This window comes from Heterodontus francisci, chromosome 4, assembly GCF_036365525.1.
Source record: "Heterodontus francisci isolate sHetFra1 chromosome 4, sHetFra1.hap1, whole genome shotgun sequence".
Lineage (NCBI taxonomy): Eukaryota > Metazoa > Chordata > Chondrichthyes > Heterodontiformes > Heterodontidae > Heterodontus > Heterodontus francisci.
In genome coordinates, this window is record NC_090374.1 from 47,149,133 (window position 1) to 47,163,589 (window position 14,457).

At 45.2% G+C, this 14,457-nt stretch overlaps 1 protein-coding gene across 1 annotated transcript in view; it reads left to right on the top strand.

Moving 5' to 3' along the window:
- lhfpl2b (LHFPL tetraspan subfamily member 2b) overlaps positions 1–14,457 on the top strand; it is a 328,744-nt gene that overhangs the window by 39,722 nt on the left and 274,565 nt on the right. Inside the window, exon 3 of the mRNA XM_068029468.1 lies at positions 12,717–12,851. The gene's annotated coding sequence lies outside the window, so the exon portion shown is untranslated. The remainder of the gene's footprint in view (positions 1–12,716; positions 12,852–14,457) is intronic.

The following is a 14,457-nucleotide window of genomic DNA, read 5'->3' on the forward strand; positions in this document are numbered from 1 at the left end:
TCTGTCATTCTTTGTTTCTGTCCTTCTCTGTATCTGTTTCTGTCATTTGTTATCTTTGTCCTGTTATTCAGTCTTTGCCTCTGCCTCTATTATTCACTGGCGTTGTCAGTATCGCAGCGTTTTCCTCATTCTGCCATTCCCTGTCTATGTTCCTATTTGTATCTATCATATTTTGTCAGGGTGTCTATCTCAGTTCATTTTCCCTCTGGGTCAGTCCGTGTCATTCTTTGTGTCTGTCTCAGTCTGTTTTTCTCCGTTCCTGCTATCCTGTCTAATGCAGTCTGTATGATTCTTAATCTGTCCCTCATTCACTATCCCTGTCACACCCTCCAGTGTGCTGAGGTGCGTGTTAGTTCTCATTAAGCACTTGATGAAACCTTGAAATGTTTTGGGCCTCCTGATGTTGGCTTTGAGCATGCAGTGCAGTCATTCCAACAATTTCACACCCATTTTGCACAGAATTTGAAAATCCTACAGGCTGTTTAAAAATTTGTCCTCAGGATGCAGGCAATGCTGGCACGGCTGCATTTACTGCCTGTCTCCAGCTGCACTGGGAAGGTGGCTGTGAATCTTGCAGTAATAATTGTTGTTACAACTGAATGACTTGCTAGGCTGCTTCAGAGGGCATCTGGAGTCAACCATGTAGTGTGAGATTGGAGTCACGTGTAGGCCAGACCAGACAGAGCGACAGGTTTCCTTCCCTGAAGGACATTAGTGAATCAGTTCAGCTTTTAGAACATAGCAGCTTTCATGGTTATTTTTTCTAGTATCAGCCCATAAATTGTCAGACTTATTAAATGTAATTTCATAACTTGCCAAGTTGCGATTTGAACTTACAACCACCAGTTTGCAATCTATTCCTATTACACCACTTTACTCATTATATCAATTTCTTTTTCACATAGCATAAGTGAATTTATTGGGTTTCACTTTCCTCAGAAAAAGCAACTGAATTCTGGAATGTGACCACAAATCACTCGTAAAAATCCTGAAATCCAGTGCATGAAAAGATAATGAACTTACCCAGTTGCCATGAAACAGCATTCTTCATTCTTGGCCTTTATTCATAGGATATGGGCATCACTGGCAAGGCCAGCATTTATTGCCCATCCCTAATTTCTCTTGAGAAGGTGGTCTTGAATACAACCAAGTGGCTTGGAAGGCCATTTCAGAGGGCAGTTAACTGTCAACCACATTGTTATGGGTCTGGAGTCACATATAGGTAAAGATGGCAGATTTTCTTCCCTAAAGGGCATTTGCGTAGCAGATGGGTTTTTATGACAATCCTGTAGATTCATGGTCACCATAACAGAGACTAGTTTTTCATTCCAGATTTAATTAATTAACTGAAGTTAAATTTGCCAGCTGCTGTGGTGGTGGGATTTGAACTTGTCTCCAGATCATTAGTCCAGACCTCTGGATTACTAGTTCAGTAAGTCGCCACACTACCAGAAGGACGTGGAGGCTTTGGAGAGGGTACAGAAGAGGTTTACCAGGATGGTGCCTGGTCTGGAGGGCATTAGCTATGAGGAGAGGTTGGATAAATTCGGATTGTTTTCACTGGAACGACGGAGGTGGAGGGGCGACATGATAGAGGTTTACAAAGTTATGAGTGGCATGGACAGAGTGGATAGTCAGAAGCTTTTTCCCAGGGTGGAAGAGTCAGTTACTAGGGGACATAGGTTTAAGGTGCGAGGGCAAAGTTTAGAGGGGATGTGCGAGGCAAGTTTTTTTACACAGAGGGTGGTGAGTGCCTGGAACTTGCTGCCAGTGGAAGCAGATACGATAGTGACGTTTAAGAGACATCTTGACAAATATATGAATAGGAAGGGAATAGAGGGATATGGGCCCCGGAAGTGCAGAAGGTGTTAGTTTAGGCAGGCATCAAGATCGGCGCAGGCATGGAGGGCCGAATGGCCTGTTCCTGATGCTGTACTATTCTTTGTTCTTTGTATAACAGTACAGCAGAAATTAGAACCAGAGTAGGTAAAAATGGTAAAAAGTCAAAGCTTAAGGCTCTTTATCTGAATGCACGTAGCATTTATAACATAGGGCGGCACAGTGGTTAGCACCGCAGCCTCACAGCTCCAGCGACCCGGGTTCAATTCTGGGTACTGCCTGTGCGGAGTTTGCAAGTTCTCCCTGTGTCTGCGTGGGTTTCCTCCGGGTGCTCCGGTTTCCTCCCACAGCCAAAAGACTTGCAGGTTGATAGGTAAATTGGCCATTATAAATTGCCCCTAGTGTTGGTAGGGAAATATAGGGACAGGTGAGTATGTGGTAGGAATATGGGATTAGTGTAGGATTAGTATAAATGGGTGGTTAATGGTCGGCACAGAATCGGTGGGCCAAAGGGCCTGTTTCAGTGCCGTATATCTAAATTTTAAAAAATCTAAAAAATTATTCTACCATAACACAGGGCTGTTTCTCAGCTGCACATTTTTTTTAATTGTAGTGTTTTTGAAGCTGTCTGTCAATGTTCCCAAATGTTATACTTTGGCATGTTTGTGCCGAGTATAAGGAAAATATCTCAAAATCTAATCATCATTTTCAGGAGGAGAAGAGAGAAAAGGGCCATTTATTGTTACAGAAATACTGTAAAAAACCACAGTGAAATACAAATAAGCAAGAGGTATGTAGAAGATTGTGTTTTTTAAATGCAGAATGAAGAAAACTGATAGGTACATTGAAGTATTGTGAACAATTCTGGGCCCCAAGCTTCAGGAAAGATGTAAAGGCCTTAAAAGAGGTACTGAAGAGGTTTACCAGGATGTTACCAGGGATAGGGAGACTTCGATTAGGACTACTGCCCTTGGCATGAAGAAGGTTAAGAGGTGACCTAATAGAGGCTTTCAAGATGATGAGTGTTTTGAAAGATAGAGAAAAAATATTCCCCCTGGCAAGTGGGGCAATAACCAGAGATCATAGATTTAAAATCATTGGCAAAACATCTGAAGGAGAGATGAGGAGAAATGTTTTCACTCAGAGTTGTTGGGAGCTGGAATGCTGTCACTGAAAAGGTGGTGCAGGCTGATTTCATTAAAAGAAAATTAAAAGTGAGTTAGACAGGTTCTTGTGGATGAGGAAATTACGGACAAAACGTGGTGGGATGTGGTACTAAGCAAGACTGCTCTTTCAAAGAGCCAGCACAAGTACGACAGGCTGAATGGCCTCTTCTATGCTGTAAGTTTCTATGCTACTATAAAGAAGAGTGCAGAAAAACACATTACACCAATGCATTCAAAGTCCAGGGCAAAAAAATAAATAAATATCTCAGTGCCAGCACTAATTATATCCCAATTTGCAGCATGAAGAAATATGCCAAACATCACTGCTGAAATATGATGTAATTTATCTGAGGGAACATATCTGCTCAAAGAACACTCAGCTGAGCATAGGGATTGAGCTGAAGGCCATATTGATAGGAGCTGTTTGGAAGGATAATTATTAAAGCCCTTCTCTGAAATAATTTTCAATCGTTTCCAGCTATTCAGGCGACAAATTCGTTTTGGCTCAAGTTCATTGATGAAAATCAGGGGATTACAACATTTCTGCCAAAAGTGAATATTACCAATGATATCACATTAATGTGGCAACTTAGTGTGATTTATATCTTTAGTACTCAAGATGACTCCAGTGTAACTGTTTCTAGGTAGCTCTAAGGTAAAAAGTCTTTGGACTGCTGCGTAAGAACATAGGACCTGTTACATTAGAGAAAATTTCAGACCAGACGGTGGCTAAATTGGTTAACCCTTGAAAACAAGTGTGGCGATCGCAGTATGCCATTAACCCATGCCTGTTCATCGCATTGCAGGCAGCATGTTAAATTCATCCTGCCAGCTGTTTTACATGATTGCGAAGTGCACCCAACACTACCCACACTGTTCATTGTATCAGCATATTGCAAGTGGCTCTTGATGCTTAATAGTAGCCTGCACCTCTTTAAAGAGGAGCTGCACTGTGGTTGCAAGAAGTGGTGGGAGTGTTTTGAAAAGTGAATCTGGGCTGTGATACTTTGAGAAATGTCTGAATATGTGAGAGCGCATGAAAATAGGCGACAGGTTTAGATAGAGGATTTGGAGCGGCGTAGACTTGGAGGGCCGAAGGGCCTGTTCCTGTGCTGTAATTTTCTTTGTTCTTTGTTCTTTGATTGGCAGTTCGCAGTGCAGGCGCACTTGGATTGGCTTCTCCAGCTGTTTTTGGGTGGTTCAGGAGTGAGCGAGTGAATGGCAATGGCTGCTGCAGGGCAGAGGGAGAGAGAGGCTGAGGAGACAGCAGGAAGTGGGCCAGCACACAGCCAGAGGCGCAGGGCAGAAAGACACTGAGAGAGCACAGAGTGAGAGAGTCAGGCAGCCCTTTAAATCAGCATCGGCCTGGGAAGCAGAGGGAGAGAGAGAGGGAGAGGATGGAGAGGAATAGACACAGAGAGGGGAGAGAGATAGAGAGAGAGAGAGTGCGGGGAGGGAGATAGACACAGAGAGGAGAGAGAGAGAGAGGGGGGTAGAGAGATAAACACAGAGAGGGGAGAGAGAGAGAGGAGAGAGAGAGAGAGGAGAGATATAGACACAGAGAGGGGAGAGAGAGAAAGGGAAGAGAGATAGACACAGAGAGGGGAGAGAGATAGACAGTGAGAGGGGGGAGTGATAGAGACAGAGGGAGAGTGGGGAGAGAGGGAGACACAGAGAGGGGACAGATAGACACAGAAAGGGGAGAGAGAGCAAAGGGACGGGGGGGGGGGGAGGAAGTGACAAAAAGAGAGAGACAGAGAGAGAGGGCAAGAGAGAGGGGGAGAGAGGTAGAGACCAAAAGGGGAAGGAGAGAGAGAGGGAGGAGAGAAAGAGAGGGGGGAGAGAGAGAGAAGAGAGAGAATATAAAGCATCAAAACGAGATCAAGATCAATCCTGACAGATGGACATCTATCCATACTCTGCATCACTACATCAAATGCACAGGCAAACATTGACAACTTGTGCAAGCAAAAAAAATGCCAGGTATCTCACTAAATCAGTGTTCAACATAGTAACGAGAAAGTAAGTTGATAAATTAGTCTTCTCATTTAAAGCGTGTTCACAAAAATGCACATTTCTTGTTGTTTTGATTAATAGTAAGATAAATTTCGAATGACTTTATATTTCTGAAATTTGCTCACTGGTGCCCATGTGGGACAAAACTTGTAATGTGGCCCCTCACATGAAAATGTTGGACACCCCTGCTTTAGCGGGTGTAAGCATGCAGTTCTTACTTTTGCCTCTCCCCTAACCACAATCCATTCATAGAGTTATTTACGGCACAGAAGGAGGCCATTCGGCCCATCGAGTCCATGCCGGCTTTCCACGGAGTTATTCAGTCAGTCCCACTCCCCAGCTTGATTCCCGTAGCCCTGCAAGTTTATTTCCTTCAAGCGACCATTAATTTTCCTTTTGAAATCATTGATAATTTCTGCTTCCACCACCCTCGTGGGCAGTGAGTTCCAGCTCATTACCACCCACTGCATAAAAAAGTTCTTCCTCATATTCCCCCTGCACCTCTTGCCCAAAACCTTCAATCTGTTACCCGTATTCCTTGTACGTTTAGTTAATGGGAGCAGTTTTTCCTTGTCTAACTTATCTAAGCCTGCCATAATCTTGTCCACTTCTGTTAAATTTCCCTTCAATCTTCTTTGTTCTAAGGAGAACAAACCCAGCTTTTCCAACCAAACCTTGTAACTAAAATCACCCATCCCTGGAACCATTCTGCTAAATCTCCTCTGCATCCTCTACATCCTCTCAAGGACCCTCACATCCTTCCTGAAGGGTGGTGACCAGAACTGGATGCAATACTCCAGTTGGGGCCTAACCAGAGCCTTATAAAGGTTCAGCAAAACTTCCCTGCTTTTGTACTCAATGTCTCTATTTATGAAGCCCAAAATCCCATATGCTTTGCTAACCACTCTCTCAATATGTCCTGCCACCTTCAAAAATTGATGCACATGCACCCCCAGGTCCCACTGTTCGTGCACACTCTTTAGAACTGTGCAATTAAGTATATATTGCCTCTCCCCATTCCATCTACCAAAATGCATCACCTCACACTTGTCAGTATTAAATTCCATCTGCCACCTCTCTGCCCATTCTGCTAGCTTATCTATGTCATGTTGCATGCAGTTCATATCATCCTCACTGTTTGCCGCACCTCCAAGTTTGGTGTCGTCTGTAAATTCCTTGTCCCTTTTTCATTTTAGATACCCAAGAACAGGAACCTTCCCAGTTAGAGGTGACAGAGGAAGAAGACAGTGAAAATCAAGAGAAAATATCACTCAATTTTACACTGACAGCCACCAGCTCAGATATTTTAGAGGTTAGGATAGAGGAGGGATTTGCACATACCAGGCACAAATGCACTGGAACAAGTTTGGGGGGAAAGGTGCGTGGAGTGTGGGGGGAAAGTATTGTGCAGGTCCAGCTTGTTGGAAGATGAGGTCTCACACTAGTTCTGCTGCAGAGAAGTCAGGTGGCCCAGATTACAGAATACGGCTGATGGCTCTATACATAATCGAATGCTTGGTGCATTGGAAAGCCTGCCAGAAAGCCTGCACACAATGTCAAGGAGCATAGAACAGCAACTTGGCACAGGGCCTTGTGCAGAGCTGGCAGCCCAACCTTTCTGACATGGAACAGGTGGTCACCTGCATCAGCACAACATGGAACCCAGCAAGATGCAGCATCTGATTGCCGATGTCACAGCTTGCATTGCAGCGCAGACAGCTTGCTGCCTTGCAAGCTCAGACAGCTGCCATTGTGGCTCTGGATACCATTGTTTAATGGGGCTTTCAGGGTGTCACAGCAGTCCATCAATTTGTTCTCCCACAGATCAATAGGATTGCTGAGGCATTGAATATGAATCTGCTGTCCTCTCAGGATGATGGCGTTCCTGCTGCCACCCCTTTCACTTCATCAATACCCTTACTGTTGCCTGTCAACTAACTAGTCCAGACTTCTGCAGCCCAGGCCGAGATGATACAGTCCAAAGTTAAGCCTCCAGTCCCAGAACTGCTCAAAGCCGTTCTCCAAGGCCATCTGCAGTCACCTCAATTGAAGGTCAACAGCTTTCCACCATCCAAACTGCAGCCACTGGGGAAGCACCTTGTAGGAGTATTAGGGGAGTCAAAGACACAGATGAAAAGCACTAAAGGAATGCACAAGGGCGATTAGTCTATTATTGTACGCAATATGTAATTTTTGTATTGTCAGACAAATCATGATGTGATGGTCAGTGATAGAGGATAGGTAAGTAGTGTCGATCTGTTGGTGAATGGGGAGCTGTGCTTAAGATTACTGGTATCTCTCATGAATTATTTGATCATGTAGAAAGGGGCTGTCTACATCGTAGCCTCCTTTCCTCTTCCTGTTTCTTTTTCTATTATACTTTCTCCTCCTCCATTTCCTCCAACTCCTTCTCCTCTTCTTCCTCATGCTACTGCTCTTCTGCCTGATAGGTGGTGGCAAGGGATGTTTTCATATAATGTTGGGTCAGGGTTCTGCAGCATGCAGCATATTAGTACAAGTCTTGATATCCGCTTAGCCGAATGCTGCAGGGCTCCTCCAGTGCAGTCCAGGCAGCAGAGGCATTACGTGAGAATGTTGATGGTGCGCTCTGTAATATTCCTTGAGGCTGCCTGGCTCTCATTGTAAGCCTGCTGTGCATGTGTGTCTGAATTCCAAACTGGAGTCATAAGCAATATCATGAGTGGCTAACGCCTGTCACTGAGCAGGCAGACTTTGACTTGCTATCGTGGATCAAATAGAGGTGGCTCAGAGGACTGCTGCAGACTGAAGAAATGGTGATTGCTGCCAGGCTAATGGATATTCAGCAGCATGATGCACTGCCTATGATCACGCACCAGCTGCAATTGGAGGGAATAGAATCCCTTTCAGTTCATAAAAATGGCTGAGTTCACATGAAACCACACGCAAGGCAAAGTGTGCGTCATCAATGACAGCCTACATCATGGGGAAACCTCGGGCAAACCCTCATGCTCGGTACGCCTGCTTGTCTCTGGCAAGCGGAAATGTGATTAAGTTGTTTCTCTCTACCTAGAGAGACTCATTGACCTCCCTCATGCAGCAGCAAATTAAGAGATGATTAGATCAAAGTTTTCAAGAGGAATTTAGGACCAGGAGGCATTGTCTATAAATTAGAGACAGGCCTTTCAGGAGTGAAATTAGGAAACACTTCTACTCACAAAAGGGTGGTAGAAGTTTGGAACTCTCTTCTACAAATAGCAATTGATGGTTGATCAATTGTTAACTTTAAAATTGAATCATAGAATCATAGAATGGTTACAGCACAGGAGGAGGCTATTCAGCCCATTGTGTCCGTGCCAGCTCTCTGCAAGAGCAACTCACCTAGTTGCACTCCCCTGCCTTTTCCCTGTAGCCGTTCAATTTTTTCCACTTCTGATAATTATCCAGTTCTCTTTTGAGGGCCTCGATTGAACCTGCCTCCACCACACTCTCAGGTAGTGCATTCCAGATCTTAACCACTCGCTGCATAAAGAAGTTTTTCCTCATGTCACTGTTGCTTCTTTTGCCAATCAAATTGCCGTCCTCTCCCTAACTACTCTGTCCAGACCACTCATGATTTTGAACACCTCTACTAAATCTCCTCTTAATCTTCGCTTCTCCAAAGAGAACGACCCAGCTTCTCCAACCTATCCACATAACTGAAGTTCCTCATCCCTGGATACATTCCCTGAGATTGATAAATTTCTATTAACTAAAGGTATTAAGGTATATCAGGCAAAGGCAGGTGTATGGAGTTAGGTCACAGATAAGCCATGATCTCATTGAATGGCGGAACAGGGTCTAAATGTCCTACTCCTGTTCCTCTGTTGTTAGATTTCAGTCATGATCTCTTTTGCGAAGTGAAGATGTCTCATGCGTTCATCCTCACTGAAGTTGAGGTAAAAGAATTGCTCCCTAAGCACCCTTGATGGATATGCCTTCCTGCTGAGAGTCCTTCTTCCCCTCCTCCTCCTGCCTCTTCGAGCATCTTGTCCTGTTCTGCGTGGCCTCTCTTCATTCTTCCAGTTAATCTCAATTTCCCGAGGAAGCCCTACAAGGTCCCAAGTCTGGAAGCAACTTGTTTCAGCACAAGCTTTTAAATGAACAGAAAAGTACTTCAGTACCAGCCATATCACTCCCTGTAGAGTATTTAAACTTTAGCTAAGTATTGGAAAGCTCCAAAAACATGTACAATTACACCAGCAGCCAGAAGAAATAATCCAGCAACATGTACACAGAAAATGATCCTTTAAGTAGCATTAATGGAGGTTGTGGGGCTGGGGGGAAATCCGTCATTCTATTTGATGTCATGTTCAGCTGTGCGAGATTGAGACTGGGCATTGGATAGAGTTTGCAGTTCGAAAATAGTAGCGCAAATGTCAGATCAGTGTTGCGCACTAACGTCATGATCTCACTGCTCTGCATACTGCTGACGGTAATTAGGTGCACACAGAAACCCCTTTTCTGAGATGGCGTCCTGTGCACTTCCTATCGAAAGTGTGCACATGCATCTCAGACCCCATTGTCGAGAATTAGGTGGCTGCATAGTGCCTAACAAATGGGCGCTACAGAGCCCAATTTAGCGCTGGATGAATTGTCCTTCAATGACAGGTCATAGACGATATCAACTTTGATTGAAATTACACTGAAATATGTATGCTTTGCTTTGTGACACTCATGTTACATCGTGACATGTTGTAGTAAGATTTTGGGACGTTTACCTATCTGGCCTCGAAGTGATTTTATTTTAATTCATTGTATTGTAGGTCTGAACCAGTTTTCAAAGGGTGAAGCCCACAATCATGCAGAATGTTGATTAGGATAGTTCCTAGCTGCAATACCAGACAGACCAGCCAGCATAGATATTACTTTTGTTTATTTTCACATACTACATTAGCTTTGAGATCATTTGGGTCATTAATGCTTGGTTCTAGGTATTTCTTGTTATTGTGGAAGACAGAATTTCATTTAATATGCCCAGAAGACAGGTAAGCTGAATGAGACAAACAGTGCTGCAAGTTTTCACACCAAGGGGATGGCTTTTTATTTCAAGTGTAAACTTTGATTGGTTGCATTGTGGACAAATCTTTGATACACAGCATTGAGGAATGGTGCCAGTCTTTGGTTTCTCTCACTCCCTCAGGAGAGGCAGTCTGAAACACATAGAGGTAGAGAGATCTCTCTTGGCAGTCAGAGTGTGTTGGTTAGTAAGTTGTTTTAGGGGCCGACGACAATGGCTTTGATCTTTCCAATGTATTAGTTGTGTCTCTTCCAAGGCAGTCTGACAACAGAGGCAGTAGAGAGGTTGAGAGAGATGGTGCAGAGGTAGAAGTGATTGCTCTCAATGTAACTGGGAACAAGATGAGGAGGCGATGGTGCCAAAGGAGAGGTCGGACAAACCAAGGTAAGATTTGGTGATAAGGACCACACTGCCATTATGGCAGTTCAGGCAGGGCAACACAGGTGGTAGAAAATATAGCCATGAGGGAAGGCTTCAGGAGGGGGGCAAGAGCAACCATGAATCACATTTCAGTCAAAGCCATGATGTCAATGCAATCATCCACAATAAGATCATGGACGGCGAGGGCCTTATTCATGAGTGAATGAACATTCTGGAGGAAAATATGGAGAGTGATGGTGATTATTGGTCCACTGACAGAGTGCAAGAGAACAGTAGTGGGTGAGGTGAGCACAGAGGGTATCTGTGGGTCTATTCAAGGGATTGCATACCTGGGATGGCAGCAGGATAGTAGGAAGGCAGAGGTGTAGAGATAGGTCATGGGTAGGGATTAAGAGGGCAAAATACCTGTGGCATGACTGGACAATAGAAAAGGTAGGAGACAGGAGAAACGGGGTCAAGAGTGTTCCCCCCACCCCCGCTTGCCTCACTGGGGCCAAGCCGATTGTCCCCGGTGAGGCCCCAAAAACATACCTTGGTTCCAGGGCTGCTGTCCCTGTTGCTTCTGTTGGCTGGGTGCAGTCCCAGCAGTGGCCACCTCTCCCAGTGGCACTGCTGGGACTGAGAGCTGCCAACCCGCTGATTGGCCAGCAACTCCATTAGGTGGGACTTCCTACCTTCGAGAGGTGGAAGTCCCATCCAAAGCCAATTAAGGGCCTAGGGAGCGAAAAATCCCAGCCTGTCTCCCCAGGCCCGGCAGAGGCAGGCTCGCCCCTGACTTTTTGGCTGGTGGACAGGGCCTCCCGCCCAATGTAAAATTCCAGCCCTGGAATCTGCGCCCACTCCACCGTTGTGGCTTCACCGGATGTGTTGCGGTACATCCAATTACATGCGTAAACTGGGTCATGGTGACAGAGTGGGAGCAGCCCTGGGGAAATTCCATCTCCATGTTTTTGTTACAATGATTAACTATTTAAAGCCCTTGGAAGATGTGAGTGCAGCAAAGCTTTTAATTGTATTTCTCTTCGTCACTCTGTCCTCTACATAGCTATACCTGTTGAAAGGCATGTTTGTTGCATGGAACCTTGGCTCCTCTACTTGGTACATGGTACTGTTAGACTGTCTAGCTGGATTCATTAAGGTGGGTCACCTTCTCCCACATCTGTTCTCAGGTCCTGAAAGTACCATAGGCAGCAAATAAACATCCCTTCTATTGCTATTACTGGAGTGTATTGGTGGGATTACATTTGTTTTCTGTTTGTCAAATGCATTCACTCCATCCCTTCATTCTGGAAAAATATTAAATTAACATTAATGAGAGGATGGGGTGAATGCATAGAACAGCCACATTTATTGTTTATGTGACTAAGGTTCTGTTACAATAGAGTTTTTCTGGTGTGACCATTTTTCAATCAAAAGGAAAAATTACATTCATTAACCTAATAGTTCATTCAAAACACAGCAGACTAAATGAGTGTGGCAGAACACGTGCTCTATTCACAGACCTGTTCACTGCTTCCTGCAGCACACTGGAGGCTTACAGAGCCTTTCACCCGCAGGCTGTTAAATTTCTCACCAACTCATCATATCGTTTCACCTAACTCCCTTTTCGTACCTGATAAACAGTTCTTCGCTATTACTGAGGGTTTCATTAATAACTCAACCACAAATGTGCTTCTAGCATATTTTCATAACTTGACAAACCACCTGATGCGCAGGTTTTATGAAAGTAGCGCACAAACACTGCCGACATCATTGCTGAATTTGGTCAACACGAAGAGTGCACTGGGTCCAATAACATGAACGATTGGCACATAATAGGAAAGACCTGTTCCAATGAGTTTCACATCTACATGTGGCAAGCTATTTCTGACACCACAGTGCAGTGGCAGTGTCAGTCTGTAACCCTTGTCCTTAACTGATTACAGCTGCTCCCCATTCCTTATAGAGTCATAGAGTCGTACAGCATAGAAACAGGCCCTTCGGCCCACAGCGTCCATGCCAACCATAATGCCTATCGATACTAATCCCACCAGCCTGCATTAATTCCATATCCCTCTATGCCTTGCTCATTCAAGTACCTTTACAGACGCCTCTTAAATGTTGCTGCTGTTCCTGCCTCCACCACTTCCTCAAGCAGCTCATTCCAGATACCCACTAGTCTTTGTGTGAAAAATTTACCCCTTTGAAGCAGCTTTTTCGGGAGCAGAGAGTGCGAGCGAGTGAGCAGCTGGGAAGGTCAGTTTAAAGTAAACTTAATTTCTTTTTGTTTTCGGCAGAGACCAGGGGGCTGCTGGGTAAGTAAAACCCTATATATTTGGGCCGTTTCAGAACCCGAGACACTACACCTGTAGTGTCTCCCACCCGCCCTCCTCCTCTAACCAAAAAAAAGGACTCGGTGGTGTGTAGATAAGGTAAGGCTTTTTCTATTTCTCTTTTTTTTAATCGTGTGATTGGTAAAAAACTTTTCGTTCCTTTTTCATTTAACTAAGTTTAAGCTTAAGATTAAAAATGGCAGGAGATCTCAGACCCGTGACATGTTCCTCTTGCTCAATGTGGGAGCTCAGGGACACGGCTGATGACCCTGACTCCTTCACGTGCTGGAAGTGTGTCCAGCTGCAGCTCTTGTTAGACCGCATGACGGCTCTGGAGCTGCGGATGGACTCACTTTGGAGCATCCGCGATGCTGAGGAGGTCGTGGATAGCACGTTTAGCGAATTGGTCACACCGCAGATTAGGATTGCTGAGGGAGAAAGGGAATGGGTGACCAAAAGGCAGAGAAAGAGCAGGAAGGCAGCGCAGGTGTCCCCTGCAGTCATCTCCCTCCACAACAGGTATACCGTTTTGGATACTGTTGAGGGAGATGGCTCACCAGGGGAAGGCAGCAGTAGCCAGGTTCATGGCACCGTGGATGGCTCTGCTGTTCAGAAGGGCGGGAAAAAGAGTGGAAGGGCTATAGTCATAGGGGATTCGATTGTAAGGGGAGTAGATAGGCGGTTCTGTGGTCGAAAACGAGACTCCCTAATGGTATGTTGCCTCCCAGGTGCACGGGTCAGGGATGTCTCAGATCGGCTGCAGAACATTCTGAAGGGGGAGGGTGAACAGCCAGTTGTCGTTGTGCACATAGGCACCAAAGATATAGGTAAAAAATGGGATGAGGTCCTACAAGCAGAATTTAGGGAGTTAGGAGCCAAGTTAAAAAGTAGGACCTCAGAGGTAGTAATCTCCGGATTGCTACCAGTGCCACGTGATAGTCAGAGTAGAAATGAAAGAATAGTCAGGATGAATGCGTGGCTTGAGAGATGGTGCAGGAGGGAGGGGTTCAGATTTTTGGGACATTGGGACCGGTTCTGGGGGAGGTGGGACTATTACAAATTGGACGGTCTACACCTGGGCCGGACTGGAACCAATGTCCTTGGGGGTGCTTTTGCTAACGCTGTTGGGGAGGGTTTAAACTAATGTGGCAGGGGGATGGGAACCAAATGAGGTCAGTAGAGAGTAAGGATGTAGTAACTAAAGCCTGTAAGGAACTAGATAATGAAGTCAGCGTGACTAAGGGAAAGAGTAGGCAGGGAGCAGATGATGAAAGCAAAGGGACTGGTGGTCTGAGGTGTATTTGTTTTAATGCAAGAAGTGTAATAGGTAAGGCAGATGAACTTAGGGCTTGGATTAGTACCTGGGAGTATGATGTTATTGCTATTACTGAGACTTGGTTAAGGGAAGGGCATGATTGGCAACTAAATATCCCAGGATACCGATGCTTCAGGCGGGATAGAGAGGGAGGTAAAAGGGGTGGAGGAGTTGCATTACTGGTCAAAGAGGATATCACAGCTGTGCTGAAGGAAGGCACTATGGAGGACACGAGCTGTGAGGCAATATGGGCAGAACTCAGAAATAGGAAGGGTGCGGTAACAATGTTGGGGCTGTACTACAGGCCTCCCAACAGCGAGCGTGAGATAGATGTACAAATATGTAAACAGATTATGGAAAGCTGTAGGACCAACAGGGTGGTGGTGATAG